The sequence below is a fragment of the Salmo salar genome, chromosome 06 (assembly GCF_965601325.2).
Source record: "Salmo salar chromosome 06, fSalSal1, whole genome shotgun sequence".
NCBI lineage: Eukaryota > Metazoa > Chordata > Actinopteri > Salmoniformes > Salmonidae > Salmo > Salmo salar.
The window spans coordinates 79385001-79391090 of record NC_138296.1 but is presented as its reverse complement, the minus strand read 5'-3'; positions in this window follow the sequence as shown (position 1 = coordinate 79391090).

Sequence of the window (6090 nt, the reverse complement as noted above, 5' to 3'; positions counted from 1 at the left end):
GAAAGCATACTATAGAGTACACTGGCTGAATAATGTTCACTCCATGAGACAGCAGTCAGGAGGATTGTTTGAAGATGGTTTATGGGTATTTCCCAGCACTGTCACTTTCAAAGTAATGAACACCAGGCCAAAGTAATCACCAGTTGTATCATGCTTATAAGAAATAACAGGCTGAGCAGCACACGCAGATCTCTGAACTACCTGGGCGGAAGTAGTCTCTTCTCTGACACAGTCACTGGCTGCTCTGGTATGGAGTGCCATTAGTCTGACACATGAATTATGAAATAAAGAGAAGATGCCTGCACACTAATGAATGCTCACGTTGTTTCATTGTGCAACACTGACACAAAGGTCTTTGTCATTTTGGGTTGTAACGTGAGCTTTGACAAGTGTGCGGGTATCTATTCTCTATTTCAATAGTTCATTTTTTTTAAACCAGTACCTGCAAATCATTTAATGTGTGTACTATGTTTAAAACATGAATTATCATCCATTTCTGGCATGAATAAAGGACGGCAGTCAGAACTGGAATACATGAAATGTGGCTGTATTTGATTCAAGGTCTTCTATCCTCCTTGGCCCATATCAGTTTACACACACACATTCCCCAATCCCACAATGACTAGTAATCATACAGCTGAGATCACCATGTGCCTGTGAGTGACTATTCTTAAATCAATCCTGAATGAACCTGTATGATCTGGCCTGGTCCCAGTCTAGTGGATTATGGATCCAATATGGACATTGGTAGGTAATTCTGGCTGGCCGGGCAGGTAGGTTTTGAGTACAACAAGGAGGCGCCATAGTGAAACCAAAGTGTGCCTCAGAGGTCCCAAATCATAAACTGTTTAGGCGGTTGTTACTGTGTGTGTCTGGGAACTGGTGTGGCGTCATTACCCAAAATGCAGCTGGGCCCAGAGGCTGGCAGAGACTGGGAAATCTGATATAGCTCAGAGTATCCCCAGTTTGACTTAATCTCTGCCTGTACACGCACACACCAATTGCGGACACACAAACACCCACCGTCCCTGTCTCCCTCACTCTCTTAAGGCTTCCCCGGAGCTATCTCTGTTGGGGTCTCCCCTGCAGCCCTACAGGACCATCTACTGTATGTTAGTGGCAGTGAACCCAGCATGACATCACTGAGCCAGACCACACAACAGTCACACTACTGTTCTCTCCCTGAGCCTCTCCATGTTGGGAGAAATCTGACTAAGTACTTCTTGGGAAACTCTCTCTCAGATATGGAGATGGGTATAGAACTGAAGTATAACAGTGTCTAGTCTACCAATCCTGTATCTAGTTTACCAATCCTGCATACTAACCAAACGGTACTAACCCCCAGAGTAAGTGATTCAACTCCTCAGAGTAAGTGATTTAACACCCCAGAGTAAGTGATTCAACTCCCCAGAGTAAGTGTTATGTGAGAAGAGTGAGATGCGAGGGGGAGGAAGGGAGAGAATAATGGAGAGAGAGAGCGAGAGAGAGCAAGAGATAAGGAGGGAGGGAAGGATAAAGATAAGGAGGGAGGGAAGGATAGAGATAAGGAGGGAGGGAAGGATAGAGATAAGGAGAGAGGGAGGGAGGGAGGGAGGGAGGGAGGGAGGGAGGGAGGGAGGGAGGGAGAAAAAGAGGGAGGTATAGAGAAAAGGAGGGAGGGAGGGATAGAGAGAGGGAGGTATGGATAGAGGGAAGGATGGAGGATAGGGAGAAAGAGGGAGGGAATCTTCTACGCTGCTTGTCTCTCCTCCAGACACATTCAAAACAAACCTCCCTAATTAACTCGTTGTCAATCACTCTGGTTTTAATAACAGAAATGATGATTGCACAGAATCACTACCAGTACTGTAATCACCATCATCAGTGTGAGAGTTGTTTTTTCAACTAATAACAGGGCTGTACCATTATCATGAATGGAGATGGAAGGTAATATCTCTCCTAAGGTGTGAGTAGCATGGCCTATGAGTTGCACACCCCAAGTCGATGTTTTATGTACACTGGCCCGCAGAGTGTTGTCCAGACAGATAATGTTTGTGTCTATTGCAGGGTTCTACTCATCTTCATCCACTTTATAGACTAGCTGCTGCCACAGGGTCAGAAGCACCAGCAAACTCTAACTAGGGTGGTAAAAACTTTTATTCTGAGCCCACAGACGTCAGTTTAACATCTAGTTTTGAATTAAATTTGGCTGAGTGGTCAACTAATGTGAATTCAACCACAAAAAAGTCACCATGTCATTGGATTTAGGTTAAAAGTCACCATGTCATTGGATTTAGGTTAAAAGTCACCATGTCATTGGATTTAGGTTAAAAGTCACCATGTCATTGGATTTAGGTTAACAGTCACCATGTCATTGGATTTAGGTTAACAGTCACCATGTCATTGGATTTAGCTTAACAGTCACCATGTCATTGGATTTAGGTTAAAAGTCACCATGTCATTGGATTTAGGTTAACAGTCACCATGTCACTGGATTTAGGTTAAAAGTCACCATGTCATTGGATTTAGGTTAAAAGTCACCATGTCATTGGATTTAGGTTAACAGTCACCATGTCATTGGATTTAGGTGAAAAGTCACCATGTCATTGGATTTAGGTTAACAGTCACCATGTCATTGGATTTAGGTTAAAAGTCTCCATGTCATTGGATTTAGGTTAACAGTCACCATGTCATTGGATTTAGGTTAACAGTCACCATGTCATTGGATTTAGGTTAACAGTCACCATGTCATTGGATTTAGGTTAAAAGTCTCCATGTCATTGGATTTAGGTTAACAGTCACCATGTCATTGGATTTAGGTGAAAAGTCACCATGTCATTGGATTTAGGTTAAAAGTCTCCATGTCATTGGATTTAGGTGAAAAGTCACCATGGTGACTTGGGTTGGGTAAAACATTTTTTGATGTTGATTACTTTTTTCAAATCCAATCAGTTTCCATGTTGATTCAACATCATCACATTGATTTTTTGGGGTTGAAATGACAAAAAAATATTGATTCAGACAGTTTTTGCCCAGTGGGAGAATACTGTATTGGTAGTGGATGTAAGGGGTGCTTTCCTCCCTTATGAAGTGATTTGAGCACTTGGAAAAGCACCAAATCCAGTTCATTATCATAATGAATTCATTATCTGTTAAGATAAATAATGATGATAATCTTTAGATGCTGAAGGTCATCAATCTGGCTTTAGTGTGAGGGGGGGACTGATATATGGAGACATACTGCATCTCTTCCTGTATCTCCTCCTCAAATATCATCCTCTATCACTTATAATTACACCACATTAGCTGTATTAAACTGCACATAAAAAACTACAAGTGATAAGCATCAAGGTGGACTGACAAACATTTAGCTGCACATAACTTCACTTATCACTTTTGGATTATGTCCAAGCGCCGCAATATAGTAGGTAGCCGATCCAACAAAAAGTCAATTCTCCTCTGACAGATCTTCACGGTCAGCGATGGTCATCGGAGGTGCGCTCAATCGGTCCTCATTTCTACAACGCGTGATAATGGTCACATCTCTTCACCGTGACTCACGACTGTCACTGCCGCTCAGTTTTGTGAAATTTAGCCTAGTCTATTTTTCTTTTAAACAATTTGACTACAAAAAAAGGACAACATTTTCCTTCAAGATGCACAGTGTCGGCGTCTCGCAGATATTGGCCTCTCTTCTGTTCCGTTTAAAACCTGCTCAGGTAAAGTATGACTGTTTTTATATATGTCACTATCAAGAGACAACAGGGAACATGTGTTGTAAAAATGGACAAGCAATTTTGTCATCTTGGGATGATGTCATGATTCTGCTTTACTACTCCATAAATCATCGTTTAATAGCCTACTCCTTGAAAACAGCTACTCAGAAAGAATGATATGCTATCAATCATTCCATGACTTTTAATACAGTAAAACTAGCACATCAAATAATTGTAAGGGTCTTTATTGTATGTAATTTGTTCCAAATACTGGGCTCTCTGAAAAGGGTGAAGTTCTGCATAAACGCTTCATATTTCTGTATCTCCAATTTATTCTCTGGCTCCAAGATATGACTCCCATTACCACTGAGAGTCACATTTAGAGCTATTTTCTTTCATACTGTAACTCACTTTTTGGCGTCACATTAAGTTCACCATTAGGGAGATAGAGTTAATCCTCTCCTATAGCTCATACTGAAGGGCTCCAAGAGAAATCAGGGATTAACCAACTAGTCAGGTTCATCATGCAAGCTAGGCTAGTGGTTAGAGTGTTGGACTAGTAACTGAAAGGTTGCAAGATCGAATCTCCGAGCTAACAAGGTACAAATCTGTTGTTCTGCCCCTGAACAAGGCAGTTAACCCACTGTTCCTAGGCAGTCATTGAAAATAAGAATTTGTTCTTAACTGACTTGCCTAGTTAAATAAAAGGAAAAAAAAAAAAGAAGCTCATTCCAGTATAACTATGCATTGAACTGAGGCGTCGTCACCTGCATGGAGTTCTTTAGGTTTTCTGGGAAATGTAGTTTACATTTACAGGTTTAATAGTTTATACAGGAATGTTGAAGTTGCACCTGGTGTATTCTACTATTCTTACTCTGAATAGTAAGTTGAGACCCTAAATGACTTCAAATCAAAATCAAATCAAATGTTATTGGTCACATACACATGGTTAACAGATGTTATTGCGAGTGTAGCGAAATGCTTGTGCTTCTAGTTACGACAGTGCAGCAATATCTAACAATTCCACAACAACTACCTAATACACACAAATCTAAGTAAAGGGATGGAATAATAGGCTGACCACATCGCTCGCGGGCGTCAACGAGCGTCTGCGTTGCCAAGGGCTAAAATAGAAGTCATTCCTATTTCTGATGCAGATCACGATGCAAGTCCTGCCTCTCCCATCTCCTCATTGGTTTATAGAAGCAGGTACCCTCGTGCCATCTCCTCATTGCTTACACCCACGTGGGTGATTGAAAGATGAACTGTTGCCGGTTGTCGTGGTAATACTATGAAAGTTTAGATGCCAATCACCATATAAGTTAAATGATGAAAAAGCCTGGAAGGAGGAGAGATGACTAGAAAGGATTCAGTTGACCGTTTTTATGTGTAGATTAATTGTAGAGCAGAGTAGAGGACCTTGTGCATTTCAGGTAAAATAACAACCTAATGTTTATATCCCAGGACAAATTAACTAGCAACAGCAAGCTAGCTAAATAGGACAAATTAGATAGCAAGTGCAAGCTAACTAGCTAAATTGCCATAAATGTTTAATGCTTTTCGACCTGTCCCCAAATTATTGTCATCGGTTCAGAGTTTGTTTTGATATTTTAACCTGCGTGTAGTGATCGCGTTTGGTGTAGGGGGACAAAATAAATGTATGCACACGATGGCGCATGCGCACAGCCGGTTTGGGTTCCGTGTAAGCCGTCTGGCACAAGAGACTCATTGTGAGAGATACCAGACCCAGAAGTTCTGACTGAGCGCACATTTGAGCGACACGTGACAGTACATTTACTTTGTGCTGTTAAAATGTATGCAATAAAATCCAGCGATTTCATTGGGGCAGTTCACCCCTCATAGCAAATACGGTTGAAGTCGGAAGTTTACATAAACTTAGGTTGGAGTCATTAAAACTAGTTTTTCAACCACTCCACAAATTTCTAGTTAACAAACTATAGTTTTGGCAAGTCGGTTAGGACATCTACCTTGTGCATGACACAAGTAATTTTTCCAACAATTGTTTACAGACAGATTATTTCACTTATAATTCACTGTATCACAATTCCAGTGGGTCAGAAGTTTACATACACTAAGTTGACTGTGCCTTTAAACACTTTGGAAAATTCCAGAAACTGATTTAGAAGCTTCTGATGGGCTAATTGACATCATCTGAGTCAATTGGAGGTGTACCTGTGGATGCATTTCAAGGCCTACCTTCAAACTCAGTGCCTCTTTGCACTGGGAAAATCAAAAGAAATCAGCCAAGACCTCAGAAAAAAATTGTAGACCTCCACAAGTCTGGTTCATCCTTGGGAGCAATTTCCAACCCCTTGTCGGTACCACGTTCATCTGTACAAACAATAGTACGCAAGTATAAACACCATGGGACCAC